Source organism: Podarcis pityusensis (assembly GCF_964106645.2).
Source record: "Podarcis pityusensis genome assembly, chromosome: 1".
In the NCBI taxonomy this organism is placed as follows: Eukaryota; Metazoa; Chordata; class Lepidosauria; order Squamata; family Lacertidae; genus Podarcis; species Podarcis pityusensis.
This window is the reverse complement of record NC_138028.1, coordinates 71886107-71903412: the sequence shown is the minus strand read 5'-3', so window position 1 is coordinate 71903412 and position 17306 is coordinate 71886107. Positions and strand designations below refer to the sequence as shown.

Genomic DNA, 17306 nt, shown 5'->3' with positions numbered 1-17306 from the left:
CTTACAGTAAAGTCAAGAAGAATGTGCAGGAAAGAGGCTCTTGTGATGTGACAGTCATGTAAATATGTCCCTGAAATAGCTAAGATGTTAAGTGTTGCCTTTTATGAAGAAATAGTATTCTCAAGAACTGGCATGCCTGAGACATATTCCTTGCTTCTTTCCCTCCCATCCCCCATCCTGTCTCCAATGAAAAAGTTGGTTTTGTGGCCTGCCTTAGTTTATGCAGTTCTTTGTATTCTTCTGTAAGCTTAAAACAGTTTACGTTTGGGAGGATGCTGCGCAGTGGGCTTACTTTCGAAAATGAGAACTATTTGGTCCCGCTTCAGTCCCTCACCGTGTAAAGTGCTCTGCCGGCTTCTTGCCTTATGAAATTATGCCTGCTCCTCTTCAGCAAATACAGCAGTTAAATATCACACAGCTTAAGTATTCCTAATTAAAATATCTCCATGTGTCAGCATATTGGTAATGTATTATTTTAATCCATTTATTTTGTTTATGAAACAGTGACATATGTTTAGATTGTGAAATATATGAGCCTTAAAAATCACTTTATTGAAGAAAATTAATTCCTACAATGCTGTCTGGGTAATGTGTTCACTCACCCAGTCAGTCACTGGCGGGCCTGCCACTCTTAATGTTGCTTAGACACACTTTAACAGTTTTATCTGACATAACATTTCTCTGATGCAGCCAGCAATAATAATTTCCCCCACAAATGCTAAACAGGAGTTTCCTTTATTTTCATTTTCAGCCTAGTAAAGAATGGGGATTTTGAGAGAGGGGAGAGGGTGGGTGGAGGAGGAAAAGGGAAGAATGCACAAGAGATTCAAGTAAGACCAATCAAAATTAAAACCAGCTAGTTACCTTTTCAAAGTTTGACACTGCAATTTGTTTGTCAGCAGGTAGATGTTTAGGTCAGCGCTGTGAGTGACTGACTGTCAGCAGGAATTCCAACAAGACAAGTAATTTAACTCAGTGTATTAGTGACAGATTGCTCACTTCTTCGAATCACTAGAGAAAATAAACTTAATATTGTTACAGGCAGAGATTCTGTCTTCATTAGCCTCATAGAATCTTTCCAGCTAGCACTCAAAAGACTACTAAGCTCTCAATGGCCTTATTTTTCTTGTAGTGCTGTTTTGTTATTTTAGCCAAATGCATTTGCTTATCACGGATCTGTTACAGTGAATTTTTTCATCAAAATTAACTCTGCAAAATGCAATCATGAATCAGTCTGCCAAATTCAATGACTATTACAGATAGATTTGGGGTGCAATTTACTTACTTTTGGGTATTTTGGACAGGCAGTATGCCACTATAGCGTCCCTAGCCTCAATCCAAAGCAAATGAGTTGTGCTTAAATCCCAGTGAAATCCATGGGATTATTTAACTGTGAGTAGTTTAGCTCTCATTAATATTAGTGGGAACTGACTTTGGGTCAGAACACTGGTTTCAGCTTCCTGGAAGAGTGGGAGGAGAAAGTACATCAGTATAATGTGCATCAGGCTTCCCCAAACTCGGCCCTCCAGCTGTTTTGGGACTACAACTCCCATCATCCCTGACCACTGGTCCTGTTAGATAGGGATGATGGGAGTTGTAGTCCCAAAACAGCTGGAGGGCTGAGTTTGGGGGTGCCTGATGTGCATGATATGCAAGCTTCCAGAGAGGGTCACCTAAAGGCAACCTGTGTTTTGCCCAGCACCATTCTCTGCCTACAATAAACCCAAAGAAGAAGGATATGGCGAGGGACAAGGTAAGGGCCAAAGGGATGGTGGGGAATAGAAGCATGAGCAAGAAACAGCAATTGATGCTGCATACACACTACAGTTACCAGGATTATGTGGGGAAGTAATATAGTTTAAATGTGTAAACTTTTTTCTTTAATCAGCTTCTGGAATGAGGGTGCAGTAATTTAGGTAGTGTTGACTCCTGTTTTGAGTTTTCTTTAATTAATTGTGCTTAATAGGTGCCTGCAATACATTTTATTCTGTCTCAATGCCATGAAATTTCATTATTAAAATGATCAGAAAAAAATCACATTCATGTGATTATTTATGCACAAGGCTTATATTTGTTTAGGTATTCATGCTCGCTTTTCTTTTATTTCCTGTTTTAACAATTGTTTATGCCACTGCTAGTGGCATTGAAGCTAATTTTTGTGGCTCCCTCTGGTGGCTTCTCCCCCCCCCCCGGAAAGTCCCAGACATTGCATTCCAGGGTATTCTGGGGAGGAAATCACTACTACTTGGGGGGAGAGGGAACTACACTGGTTCTGGTTCTGGCATGTTCATGGAATGTACAAGAACAAAGTGGTGAGCACAGGTACTCTGGAGGGGAAATGGTTGCCTTTAAAAGTGAACACTGAAGTGAGTTCAGCTGCCACAACTGCAAGAAATTTGCAGGGGGGTGCTATGAAAAGGGGAAAGAAAGAAAAACATGAATGAGAATGTCAATTCTGCCATTAACCATTGTCATACCCCCAAAGATGCTCTTTTTTGCCATTATTAAATTCCATAGAAGAGATTTTGTTCCCTTTGAAATATCTGCCTCAATCCACTTAAATACGATCAACGTGGGGCTTTATCCCAACATTACCCCTGTGATTTCCATTATGATATCTGTGATATGTCTCCAGAAGTCTTTTGGTAATTCCAATTTTATATGTTTTTAATGTGCTCAGAAGTTTTTTAAATCTATTTTACTTATTTAATAAACTTTATACACTGCTTAATTGTTACAAACAAACAAACAGGTACTAATAGCAGGGTACAACTTTCAAAGGCATAGTTTCATTCAGTTCTCCCTGAAATGAATGTTTCAGCGGAGAAAGTCCCTAGAAGCAGATTTTGCCACTTGTATCTATACTCTGTCATTGATGGTTGAAATTCATTGAGGTTTCTAATAAGTGAAAATTTTAATCTAAAAAGCTTAGACAATGTTTAGGTGTGACTTTTACTGTTTTGAAAATATCTAACAGTTCGGTTGCTGCAATCGTATGTAAACTTACCTAGGAGTAAGCCCCATTGAACTTTGTGTGGTTTACTTCTGACTAGATAAGCATATACTGTGCATGTTCTATAGGCAAAGTCTGTTAAATAACTTGCACATTGGAATTATTTGAAAGCTTTGATGCAGCTGAAGACTACAGTGGTACCTTGGGTTACAGACACTTCAGGTTACAGACTCCGCTAACCCAGAAATAGTACCTTGGGTTAAGAACTTTGCTTCAGGGTGAGAACAGAAATCGTTCGGTGGCGGCGCAGTGGCAGCAGGAGGCCCCATTAGCTAAAGTGGTACCTCAGGTTAAGAACAGTTAAGAACGGACCTCCAGAACGAATTAAGTTCTTAACCAGAAGTACCACTGTATAGCTATAATATTCAATTTTCTAGTTTCCAACCAAAGTGTTTCAGGGTTTTTCTTCTTGTTTTATACACAGACTCTTTTACACTTACAGTCTATACATACATAGTATACACTTTACATATAATATGTTTACTTATCAGGCAACACAGCAACCTCAGTGGGGAAAAGCTATTTTTAATGATATGTTAATTGAATGGGATGCTAGAATGGCTCTTTTCCCCAGAAGTGCCCCAGCTGAGTGATAAAGCTTCTCCTGATCAGTAGAGCCAGCATATATTTATAATATCCCTATCTGTCCTTCAGTTCCTGCAAATGGAAAATAACCCAATAATTTCAAACTATATTATGAACTAGGATTGGACACTGGCACACACGCATGCAGATTTCTCTTTTGGATTCTGTATGCGTTGTAATTTTAAAAGCCTTAATCCCTTTCCCCCTGCCCCTTTCTTCGTTTTTTTTCTGTTTTGAAATTTCCCTTCTTTTATTCTACTTTGAAATTAAAAAAAAAATCAAAAAAATCAAGGCTGGGTTAGGATAATGGGTGTTGTGACCTGAGATCTGAGCTCATAACTGGGGAGTGGATTGGGGCCTCAGCAGCATGGCTGCAAAAGCAACACCAGGCAGAGAAGCAGTCAAGTACTGCTTAAGGGTGAATCCATCCAAGAACATGTAAAGTCTGCAGGGTTATAATGAGGATGGGGATATACAAGAGGGTTCTCCCCCTCTCCCCAGCTACAACCCTCCCAAGTACTTCCCCTACACGCACCTTCTCTTTTTTAAAGTTTATGTTGGGAAATAAAGTTGGAGTCTGCTTTTTACAGAGCTGCCTAAGTATAAAAAGCATTTATGCCCTAAGGAACTTAATGATTGGAATGATCTCAGCTCAGAAGGAGGGGGGAAATGCAGGGAGGAGAAAGAAGGCAGAGGCAACAATAACAAGGTGTGAATATAAGCAAGCACTTGGTATGAGGCTGTGTTTATTTTAACCTTCAAGAAGAATTTTGTTAAAATGTCAAGGCTCATGTGAAAAAGCAAAGGACAAGATTACAAACTTTAACGGGATTTATGATACAAATACAAATAATGATCACTTCCTACTCATTTATGGTAGCAACTCTCATCCAGCCCTTTTCGAGCACGGTATTAGGCCTCGTTGCAACTCCTATGCAAGGTGCATAAGTATTGTTATTACTGTGCCCATTTTATAAAAGATTTGTGGAAATTGGTGGCTTGTCTAAGGTCACTAACTGAGCCAGTGTAAAGAATGGTTGACTTCCTACCCAGATATATTTTAGACCCCTCCTTTTCTCATGCCATTACAGACTTTTCTTTTTTTTTCTTTGTTCCTTTAGGGGACGAAAAGGTGCTTAGCAATTTTAAAGCTCTTAAGATAGCTCGCAAACTAAGACAGACATATGTTCAGCATAGTTTTAATGTTTATCGTCTACAGAACACCATCTTCCTATGAGCTTTGCAAACTCTATGTGCTGTGTATTCTTTTCCGTTTTTGCAGTCCTCCATCTCTTTGTGTAACTCAAGCAAAGGAAGTTTGCCATGCTTGATTAACAAGATAACATGCTGAGAGTTGGTGAAAATGGATTCCTTTTAATTAAAAGCAGTGGTGATGGGTAATATTGCTGGAGATTCTGCATGTTTGCTGGTCAGTCTGTCGGCCTCCACATCATATCCTTGCAACAGGATCGCTTTCCTAAGTAGGCAGGCCCAGCAATCAGACCTAAGGATTAAAAATACAGAATATATATGAAGGAATGGAAGTTAGTAAGCATTTTGCATAGAATGTTTTGGTGTTTTCGTGATACCCACATGAAATGGGGCAATTTCAGTATTTCAGTTCCACCCTATTTCTATTCCCTAGCCTGCCACGGTCTCGGTGTATTCAGCAGGTTGAATGCCAGCAGCTGAAACAGCTGTTAGGCCATACTGGAATGGAGCGGCATGCTGCATCAGGACCTGGATATTTCTCCTGACATCTGGATGCTGCTGGGTTGTGAAGCCTGCCTTAGGCCAGGAGACTGTAGTAGCCTTGTGGCTGTGAGCAATAGGGTCTTTGCTGCTCTTTAAGCGATTAGGGCACTGAAGCAGCAATAATGCTGAATTATCGCTTGGTTGCTTTCTTCAAGGAAACTTGGGACAAAGGGATAGTCAAGGTGGAGTATTTACAGTAAAGTCATGTTCATGGAGACAAGGCTAATTGCTGTGCATTTAAAATAAAACCTTTCAGCTTACCTTAATCTTCAGATAGCTATGGACAATTATAAAAACAAAAAAACCCATCCCCATTTTATTTAATTTTCTTAACAGAGCGCTAAACAAATATTCATTCCGAAAAGCCAACAATACTCATTTGAAATCATTAGGAAGAGAAAGAAAGACAATTTCAGTTAGTTTTCAATCGTGGTGTTGAGTCCAAGTGTATGGAACAGACAGCTAATTCTAACTATGTACAATTGAAGGTATATGAAAGTCTATGCTGACTAGAGACCAAAACAAATGAAATACGTAAAATGTAAACTTCTAACAACTGCAGGGAGGAATATAAGGAAAGAAAAGTGTCAGTCTGGTGCATTGATTTTCTTTTTTTACAGTTTCACTTTATCAAATTGGAATGGTGCTGCTGTAGTTGCAAAACTATCTGCTGCAGCACTTTTCTTTTATGGTGTGTATTTTTTAAAGACAAATCATATGCAAAGCAGGAAATATGTTTTAATGCGTTTACCAGTTCAAACTGAAAAGAAATAATCCTTTGTTCTCCCCCTTATATATTTAATGCATTAAGGACAATATAAGCAAAGAAGGCCTCTCACACAAATCTCTTTTGTTTGAATAGTGCTAGATTCTGTATTGAAGACCAATTTGTTGCTCTCGGTTAACCTCTAGTATTCTAAAGGGGTTATATTTAATTAACACTGGCTAAAGGCCTGACCTGAGAGGCAGCTGAAAGTGATTGAACTGCAGTTTTGAAGCCAGAATCTAGTCAGCTGGGAGAAGAGTTGGGGGGGGGGGGGAATTAGAAACCACCATTTACTGAAAAATTCCTTCAAGCTAAGCTGTATTTCAATGGGCCATTTAATGCTCAGATGGACAAAGGTATTACTTCAGTCATTGAGTTGTATCAAACCCTTTCTCAGAGGCCCTGTTTAAAAAACTCGACAGGAAAAGTGGTTTAGCATCATATTCTCAGCAGAGCAACACTCAGTCTGTTGAAAAAAATATGAGTGAAATGAGGTGAGGCGCAGCCACAGAGTCAGTGTGAGTTTTTGCCTTACCCTCAAGATGGTTTCATGAGGGAGCTGCACTTCTGAGTTTAGGAGCTCCATTTTCAATATAGCAAAATTCTCTCTCCTTTCTACTCCCAATTTACTGTTTTGACTCGGACACAGGAGAAAATATATATATATATATATATATATATATATATATATATATATATAAATTGGGAGTAGAAAGGAGAGAGAATGTTGCTATATATATTGTTCTGTAGTAATATTACAGAAGAGGTCAGCCTCTTTCCATGTGTGAGCATGCTGCTCAGAGTTCAGAAACTTTGAGCTCCGTGTGAACTTTTAAGTTCATCTCTCTTCTTTGAGTGGCTTCACACAATTTCTTTGTTCCATGGAACCCTTGGCTTAATACAGACACACACACACACACACGCACGCACACACACACAGAGATAGAGAGAGAGAGAGAGAGAGAGAAACCACTATATCATAATACTGTAGCACACCATCCCAATCTCTGAGCGGTGGAAGATTCCAACGGTACCAGATGCTTACCCAGGGTTCCTTTTTCTTTTTGAAATGGGGCACAGTAGAGACTGTGTTGTCCTTAGGATATGAGACTTATGTACACATCTATAACAACCTGAGCCTACGATGGAGGGGTTCATAGCATTAACACCCCAGAAGGGTCTTGTTTCTTCCATAGCTGCAGCCTTGGATCAGTGGTGAAGGAAGGAGAACCGGCCCCCGGTGTGGGGGGCGGGGCAAACCGCCCGGCGGTGCATGCACACGTGTTGTACATATGGCGCATGCGTGCACACCGCTATGTACTGTGCATGTGTGCGCACCACTATGTACGGTGCATGCGCATGTGCCGTACGTAAGGCAGGATACACTACGGCTGCAGTGGCAGTGGAGGGATCCCACCGCCATCTGTATGGTGCTCAAGTGGCAGCGCACATGCATGCACGTAGCAGCGGTGGGTGGTTTGCGCCGCTGGGTGGTTTGCCAACAGCACCACTCAAGCGCTGTACGGATGGCGGCAGAAGGTGCAGCCATGAGCGGAGGATCCTCCGCACGCAGCTGTGGTGGTACAATGGCAGCGGCTTGCACCACCGCACCCAGGGATGGCGAGGTGAGCCCCCCGTGGGGTGCCTTCTTGTCACCCCCCTCAGAGATGGCACCCGGAGCGGACCGCTCCCCGCCCCCTTCCTCCGGTCACAACACAACCCCTTTGAACTCTAAACTCAGGGTTTGCTCTAACTATCTCTGGATTGAAGGAGGGGCTCCACCAATTTGCCAACTTGCACAGAACCCCTTTTTCTTTGTTCTCTTAATTGCCCATCACCCAGGTGATCACCTCAACACAGGAAGCTAGTCTGTCTTATATTTTAGCATTGCATACAGGCATTAGAAAGATCTTGCATACAGCCTAATACTTAATCCCCCTCAGCTCAATACTTCCCTGCTAGGAGGGTGTTCCACAGCATGGGATCTGCAACACTAAATGTCCAACTTCTAGTTGAGGCCAGTTGGGTGTCTGTAACATGTGGGACAACTAACAGCACTCCTCTGGATCCTCTCAGTAATTAAGATGGGAAATAAGAGTGCAGTCAGTCCTGGGCCCAAGAACTCTGAAAATGACCTAGTAGCATATGTACAGCCAGTGCAGATATTTTAGGAGAGGTGTCAAATGCTGTTTGCCATCAACTCCAATCAGCAATCTAACTGCTGCATTTTGCACTAGCTGGTCTTTCCAGACTAGGCCCAAGGGAAACTCCTCACAGATCACATTGTGGTAATCGAGTACCAAGGTTACCAATTTTGGGACCACATTGGCCAAGTGATCTCAATCCAGGTGCAGCCGTAGCTGGTGTACCAGTTGAAGCTGGTAAAAGGCACTCCTAGCCACAGAGATCACTTGGAGCTTTAGTGACAAAGCTATGTCCCTGCTCCTTTAGAGGGAGTGGAAACCTGTCCAGAACAGGGAGGTTCCTATCTTCCAGACAGTGATCAACAAAAAAGGCCCTCTTGATGTGCCTGTCTTTTAGGTCAGTGTAGGTGACTATAAGGGAGAGAGCTTTCTCCATGGTAACTCTGGAACTCCTTGCCCATTGTTGTCCATAAAGATGACTTAGAAATATTTTAAAATAAATAAATAACAATGGACAAGCCTACATATTTAAGGACCTCTGAAAGGAATACGTTTTCTTCCCTGTGTGCTCTGCTCAGAATGGGGGGTCCTTTCCTGACCCCAATCTCTTGAGTGAGAAGCAGGTTGACCAGTTTCTCAATTGTGGCAAAAGCTGTAGCCCATTTACTATGTTCTGTAAAGCACAACATGGAGTGGAGCCAGCTCCAGGTTACATGCCTCGAACTGCTATCCACGTAACCCTTTAAGACTTCTGTTCTTTGGTTTCTTCAGAGTGCTGATAAAATCTTAGAAACTGTCTTCTCTCTCTCTCTCTCTCTCTCTCTCACACACACACACACACACACTCATTTCAAATTTATGTAAATTCCCATTTTGTAAACTTTTTGTCAGCTCTGATGCTGTTACGGTAAATATATGCCATTATAGGGTGATGGGTTACATTATACTTAGAAATTTGCTGAAATTTAATAACACTAATAAAACAATTGCTTTATTTCAGATGGGAAGCAAATGCTAGTATATAGAGGCAACGGCCAAGTGCCAAATTCTTTCAATTGCCGCAGCGGCTGGCAGCTATTTGTGGTTTATCCAAGTGTACTTTTGTGGCTTTGCTTTTGATTTTATGGTAAACTGGTTGTGAACAGGTAATTCAAGGAAGTTATATTTAAACATCATAATTGAATCTGCCCTATGCAATTTGGCTGTTCTCAGGGAGCCCAATACCCCTCAATTTACTATGTCAAAGTTGCAGTTCAGAAAAATAAGTGTCAAGCCCTCTGTTGAAGAGCACCCTATGTATGTAAACCACAAAGGGATTTTCTTGTCACTCCTACAGGGCCTGTGGGTGCAGAGGTCCTGATGCACAGACATGCTCCTCCACCCACAAGCCCACTTTAGTTTCAACTGAGGGATCAGCTCCAGGCACATAAAACCCATTGTACGAGAAGAACTGCCCTCCACTGAAATGAATGAGGAAAACCAACTATGCAGGACTGCCTATGTAACCCTGTCAAGTGCTATCTGTTACGAAGGGTCCTAATAATAATAATAATAATAATATCTTTTCTTTGCATCATACAATCTGCAGGGCTTTGTATCAAGGCAATAGTTTCTATATATTTCATGCCGCGAAGCTCATTTCAGTTACAGTAAAACAAATTCGATAACAGATAATCCTATACCAGTCCTTAAAAATAAAAATAAAATCCCTCAGTTGTCCTTTGCTCACTGGACTCTCACACTCTGGTCTCTGAACTAGGCACTTCTTAAGCTATGTAGTCCCCATCTTTATGTTGTTATGGCTTGTACCACTGTTGTGTTTTGAGATGAAATACATTCAGAAATGCATATTTTGTGAGAAAATCTATTATAAAAGACAGTTAAAATGCATTTTTTTTTGGTGTAGATTAAGAAAAATCACAGATTTATGTAGAAACAGAACAGAGTTATGAGTGAACCCATGCATTAGGTGGCTTAGTCCTGATTCCCCTTCTCCAGCTTAGATAATGAAGTGACTGACTTGTATGAAGGGGCTCCATGTAGACATCTGACTTGTCTGATTTTGCAAAAAGAGAATGAAAGAAAGAGATCGTGCTAACCAGTCGTCTGCATGAATGGGTGCTCCCAGAAAATGCCAACTTCATTCCAGTCATAATTGACACGGTAGAAGGGAGGGGCCCGTACTCATATCTACACATTCTGACTGGACCGCATTACATGGGTAGAAGGACAAAAAAACGTGAATGGCAAAAGACGGTTCCAAAGGTGAAGTGGCTTAGTAGCACACTTTTGCCTAATGTCCGGAGCAAAAGAATTTACATGTTTGTAAAAACTGTTTTTTCATGTGATTAAAAAAAAACAAAAAAAAAAACGGCCTGAGAAATCATTATTAGTTTTTTAATAGTTTTTTTTACAGTTTTCTTTTAAAGACAGCAACCAAAAAACAAAATTTTGAGACCTGAAACAGTCAGAGATTGTTTGATGTTTAAATGCAAGAATGTTAAAAGAACTGTTAGCAACATTTAAAGAAAATGTTGCCGTTTCCCACCATGCTAATTTTTTTAAAAAACGGAAACACTATGACTGGCATTGTAAATTAGCACTGCTTTTTCAATACCGCTAGCACATACTGCAACAATTAACACTACATTGTTGATACTCCAGCTTTCAAGAAGCCAGCAAAGAGAAGCAGTTGCACCATCTCTTTGGAGTCCATGACAAATTATCTGTGGCTACTAATATTTGCACCAGAGTGCATTATCTGTTCCTTATAGCAACAACTGACCGTCTGTTTCTTTTGAAAGCTGAGGCAAGAAATCAGAATCCATAAAGCACTGATATGGTTCCTCTAATTGTTAATGCTTTTCCATGCAATTATGTCCTTTTCCGGAATAATAAAAAAAATTCCCCAGCAGAGGTCAGGATCTTTGTCACTGACTTATTTTACAGATCCTTTTAACATCTGTCCCGCAGACTGCCGACTTCATTAGCAGATAAGAGACCTTAGTGTGCTCAGAGCCTGCTAAGTTCTTGTTCATCTTTACAGCTGTGGATTAACTCAGGCTTTCCAGAAGAGGACAACCAGATGGGATAATAGATGTTATTGGGTTGTGACAACAAAAGAAGCCAGAAATGAAGAAATAAATGTCCAAGTTCCAAGACAATTCCGGAGAGTTGTTTGGAGCTTTTTTTTCTGAACAGTTACAATTGCCAGTCTGTTCTTAAGAAATAAGAAAAGCGGCATTGCACTAAAAAAAGGAAAGTCTATTCATATCTGTGTGGGAACCTAATCAGGCTCTTGTTTCCAGTGACGATGGCTCCCCAGTTGCACCAGGTCTGCGACAAGAATACTCCTTTTGTGTGCCGATTAATGTGGAAGCGATAAAATTTCCTATAAGAGACATATGTGTTTACATCTTGAGATGTGTTGTTTGACAAAAAGCTTTGTTCTCTGCATATTTTCCTTGCAGAGTTTCATGCTGAGTTGTTTTGCTGGAAAGCTTTGATTAGCTAGAATTAGTTTGCCAAAGTAAAATAGACACTTGTTTCATGAGTCTTCTTGCTGAGCTGTAAATTATAGTCAAATGTAGGAGTGATGGAAAGAAGCATTGATTTGTAGTACTCTGACCAACTATAGACATAAAAATGTAAGGACATAACTCATTAAAGAACTACAGAGAGATATAAATATTCCATGGTCCAGTTCAAGTTCATTTCTTTTAACAACTCTTATTTTTACATCAAGTGGCTGTAGATTAACATGTTAACAATGGAAGCAACAGCACTTAACATATTTAGTCATGCTTTCTTCCATTTAACTATCGGTTAATTATTAGTAAAGCGAGAAATAACTGAGAGACCTACTGAATGTGCTTGTTCTAACTTGTCAGACAGCTAATGGTAGCAAAACTCTCAGACTAGTAATTACCCTTTGGTAATAAGGATTGTTACCTTAATAATTACTGTTACCATTAATATTATTTAATGTTAATAAGGATTATACACTATTTGTATTGCATATTGACTTGAATAAGATACAGATTTAATAGCCCCCGCTCTATAAATGTGAGTGCCACCTCATTTCCTTTCTATATTACTGGCAAAGGAATTCAGACTGCAATACGGTGCACACTTACTTGGCAGTAAAACCCCCACTAACACTTAGTTTTCAAGTGGTTGGCATAGAACTGTGACATAAATCTACCTTCCATACAATAAATATACTAGTTAAAAATGGGTTTTTAAAAATGCTCTAATGGCAAAATGTTTATAGAGGGCAAAGTTGAGAGCAGGTAGATAGGGCTGTGAAACATGGAAATCAACACTCTTGAGTGCAAGGGGTTTATGAGGGTTGTGGGGTGGGGGTCGAATCTAGAAAAAACTCCACTGGGAATGTACAGGGGGAAGAAACCAATTTCCGTGTGGGTGCCACCAGATAGATTAGAGCGTGGTGCTGATAATGCCAAGGTTGTAGGTTTGATCCCTGCGTATATGGGTTGGACTAGATGATGCTCAGGGTCCCTTCCAACTCTATGATTCTATGAATTTATGAACTCCAGAGAAGAAGAAGTTGTATCTATTAGAACCTGGTGCATACTCATCCTTGGATAACATTGCATGGAGAGAAAAAATTAACTGTGAAAACCTGTCCATTAAAATGTTAACAAGTTTAGCAAATATTACTTGCTATAGTCCAGAAATATTTTAACTAATAGCCTCCCATCCACCCTGTATATAGGTTGCCTTATTCAGATTCAGTTTCATTCCATGACACTCATTAATATTTGAGCTAAGTTAAAGTTGAATACTATAAACGATCAGGATATTAAGTCTTTTAGATTAATTGAGTAGGGCATGTGTTAATGAGCTGGGGGTTTGGCCAATAACATTTCTATTCTTTAAAAGGTATATTAACTTTTCAATTTATTAAGATAATATTTATATTTAACCAAGAAAATCCTTCTGAGACCTAAAAAGTTGGTCGTGGTTTTGTTGCAATATGGTTTTCAATATAGAAACACTGGCATTTTTAATATACACATTTGTAACAGGTAACATCTGTGCAAATGAGCTGTTAAATGAAAGAAAATGTGTACTTAAACCCCCCTAACCTAAAACTTGCTACATCATATTCGCACCCCACTTCATATCATATTCATTTTGAAACAGTGAATGTGTAATTTAATTCAATTATGAACTTTAAAAAGTGTGTGTTGTGCTTTAATACATGTACACAATTGTGAATGCAATTTATCCTGTTCTTCCTCAAAAGATCCAGATGCCGAGCCATGGAAGATATTTTTTCTAGCACGAGCATCTGGTCCCTTGGCAGATTCCATAGGCAGTGGCATAGCAGCTTTGGAGTTGCCTCTGGGTTTATCACATGGTTAGGTTGCTGACGGCTCACTTGGCATCCTTTCTATTTCCTTTTAAGTCACCTAAGCTTTTGTGGACTCTGCTTTCTGCCCTGTTAATTCTCAGAGAGTTCAGTAGTATAGAAACCAGTATGATGCAGTTATGCATCTGATAAAGCTAGGCTCAAAAGAGCTGCTCAGGCTCACATGGGAAGAGCCCTTGAATAGCTGACCAACATTCTATATCACAGTAGAAATATATATAACAAATAATAAAATTGTCCAGTAGCACCTTAGAAGCGTGAAAGCTCATACCAAGAACAAACTTAGTTGGTCTCTAAGTTGCTACTGGGCTACACACACACACACACACACACACACACACACATTTTCCTACTGCGTCAGACCAACATGGCTATCTACCTGATTCTATATCACAGACTACTTTTGATCCATCCATTGGTTTTAAAAGCAGTTTAGCATGGATTGCTGCAGTTCAGAAAAAGCAAGTCCAAATCATCCATTTTATGAAAGTAGTTCAATTACTGTTTTAATCCTGGCCTTACAATATTCTCGATATTTCCAATATCATCAACGGTAGTAGCATGTCCAGTGAAATTCTGGCTGAAGAACATATGAAGCATAGAAAGAACCTTGCCTCCTACCCAAATATTGACTTAACTGTAGAAAATGAAAGCCAATGCAAAGGCTTTGCAAAGGCTACTTTGATATGTCTTTTCTCAGACATAGCAGCAGAGGACATGAGGGAGAAACAAGTACAAGTCTCATGCACAGCAATTCATATGTCAAAACAAGTACATTATTCCTGAAGATTAAGTGGAGCCACTGCAAAGGTTAGATAATTGGTATAAGGTTCCAACAGGCAAGTGATCAATATGTCCACCATCAACCTCTAGGCAATGATTATCAGTGAAGATCATAAAAGGAATGTCTTTGCCATAACTGGGTTGTTAGCCAAAATGAGAATAGCCTATGTTGCATTCAAGCAGGGAGGGGTCCACCCATGAGGCAAAGTGAGGCGACCACCTTGGATGGCAGAATCCACAGAGGCAGCAAATCTGGCCTCCAAGGAATGCATTGCCCACTGTTGCTGCTGTGGTGGCTGCAATGGTGAATCTCTTTTGCTGTTTTTTTGAGCTACAATCTGGTTGCATATTGATGAATTGATGTCAACCATATTGATCAGAACCTCCCAGTTTCTCATTTTATTTTTCTGCCACTTCTTCCTCTGAGTTCTGTATCTCAGATTCTCCCCTTGTGCCCCCACCCCACCCCATCTTCCCCCTTGTACCTGACCACTGGAACTTTGACCTGGTTTTCCTTCATTACTAGCATCAACATTAAATTCAAATTTCCCATCCTCGGCTATAGTGATGGAACTCAGTCCCATCCTTTCCTTTCTCTCTCACTTTCTTAGCTTTAACCTTAATTTTTTTCTGCATACCGCTTGTACCCTATGTCTGCCGGCTCAATGTAGTAGATCCAAGTTTGGTTTAGGATGCTGTCTTCTACTTCATTCTCCGTGCAGCTGATTTGGCTTCAGTTTCTGGAGCAACAAAGGAAGCAGAGTCATGTTTTCGTTTTGAACTAGTCTTAAAACGTTATTGCTTCAACCGTGTCACTATCCTTTTGTGAGCCAACGTAAAAATGTGGCAGTAACATTTAGAGCTACAGTGGTAATAATAATAATAATAATAATAATAATAATAATAATAATAATAATTTATTATTTGTACCCCGCCCATCTGGCTGGGTTTCCCCAGCCACTCTGGGCGGCTTCCATAGAAACCAAAAATAGACTAAAATATCACAGATTAAAAACTTCCCTGAACAGGTACTTCAGGTTAAGTACTTAATTCGTTCCGGAGGTCTGTACTTAACCTGAAACTGTTCTTAACCTGAAGCACCACTTTAGCTAATGGGGTCTCCTGCTGCTGCCACGCCGCCGGAGCCCGATTTCTGTTCTCATTCTGAAGCAAAGTTCTTAACCTGAGGTAATATTTCTGGGTTAGCGGAGTCTGTAACCTGAAGCGTATGTAACCTGAAGCGTATGTAACCCGAGGTACCACTGTATTTTAAATTTATAACTAGACTGAAAAGAGCTGTTGTGGATTTCTGTGGTGACTGAATAACGCATCTTAAAAATTCATGATTTTGGACTCTGTTAATATTTATTTATTCTTTTAGTCACTAGTCAAGAGCTACAAAGCTAGCATTTCAAATATTTCTGTTAAAGTATCCACTTTCCAAAGTTTGGGGTAAACAAGTTTTTAATATTATTGTTTCCCATTCAAATTTGTTTCCTGCTCATCATTGGCAATTGTGTGGGAGGTGGCAGGGGGCCCGCTGACTCAGCCGCACAGTGGGGAGGGGCACATGAACCCCATCGCATGATCGGGTGTGGAGGTTTAAGAGCAGTACCCTCCATGCCCTGACCCTGCCCAGCATGCAAGTGCCCTCCTGTTGGCGCAAGGGCGGGGTGAGCAGAGCGTGAAGAGCATCTGCGCCTCACCCCCGATGAGCGGGCACTCTTGTACTGGGTGGGGGCTGGCAAAATGCAGAGGGTGCTCTTCCTCCTCCAGTCACCCGGCCCTTGCTCCCTGATGAGCAGCCAGGCCGCAGCCAGCAGCTCCACTCCTGAGTCAAGCCTGCCCCGGGGGTGGGGCAGAGAAAGGAGAGTCAGCGGCAGCACGGTTACCGCTTTCCTCAGCTGGGTGACACCGTGTCAGGATGCCGCCAAGGCAGCATTTTTGCACCAGCCAGGAGCAGTGGGCTCCCTCCATGCCCCACATGGCTGGAGCATACGGCGTGCTGCTGTTGCCCATGGCTTCAATGGTTTTCTAAATGTGTTACAGGTTTTTAAATGAGCAGTTAAAGTAATATTCTCAGAACTGGATTTAATAAGCTGGGACCAGTACTTCAGCAGTGGTATAGTGAAGGTGAAGCACAGGGAAGTACTGTTGTAGGACATTTTTCTGGCAGGAGCAATGATATCACCTGATGGAGCAAGTTGAGTTCAGGGTGGGATGCGAGTACCCCACTTTATTTGCATAATAATAACCCTGTGAGATATGCTAGTCTTCAGCCAAGTGAACTCACCAGAGAGCTTTGTGGCTGATTAGGGATGCGAACCAAGATTTCAGCTAACGTCCAGTATGCTCACCTGTGCACCACTGTTTGCTAGTATCCTATTCTATGACTGTCAGCTGATCCTAATAAATTTTTATTATGTATTATTAAATGTGTATACCACCCTTCAGCTGAAGATCACAGGGCTGTTCACAGTACATATATTGTGTATGCTCCTGTTTGAGATGGAGTGTCTGTATGCGGGAAAAATTATAATAAATCAAAAAATTTGAATTCTCCTTTAAAGTGTGGTTATGAAGGTTATCATGGTAAACTCCTGAACTTCAATATGTACCACTATATCACAGTTCCAGGCTCTGAAACTAGGTTTAGTGGCAGTGGCCAACATGATCACATTCTTTAATAACTGCAGCAGCATATATACATTGAGTCATCTTTATACAATAGAAGGATACCCCTTTTGGTTAGGTTATAAAATGCCAGAAATATTATGGGATGCTTTAGCACTTCAGTGTTTGCCTGATGTTGGTTAAAGGAAAACTGGGTCACATGGAATGTAACCTGCTTCTAAGTGGAGA

General features: G+C 40.7%; 2 protein-coding genes across 22 annotated transcripts in view; one reads left to right on the top strand and one right to left on the bottom strand.

The window, feature by feature from the left end:
* Positions 1-17306, top strand: part of SOX6 (SRY-box transcription factor 6) — a 466488-nt gene that overhangs the window by 385497 nt on the left and 63685 nt on the right. The window lies entirely within an intron of this gene.
* Positions 4782-17306, bottom strand: part of LOC308459771 (uncharacterized protein) — a 179598-nt gene continuing 167073 nt past the window's right edge. For 4 of the 5 annotated variants that reach the window (XR_013978314.1, XR_013978315.1, XR_013978316.1 and 1 more), the window contains 2 exons: positions 15083-15184; positions 4782-5102 (listed from right to left, as the gene is read on the bottom strand). The gene's annotated coding sequence lies outside the window, so the exon portion shown is untranslated. The remainder of the gene's footprint in view (positions 5103-15082; positions 15185-17306) is intronic. The other variant, XM_080975412.1, reaches the window with a different exon arrangement.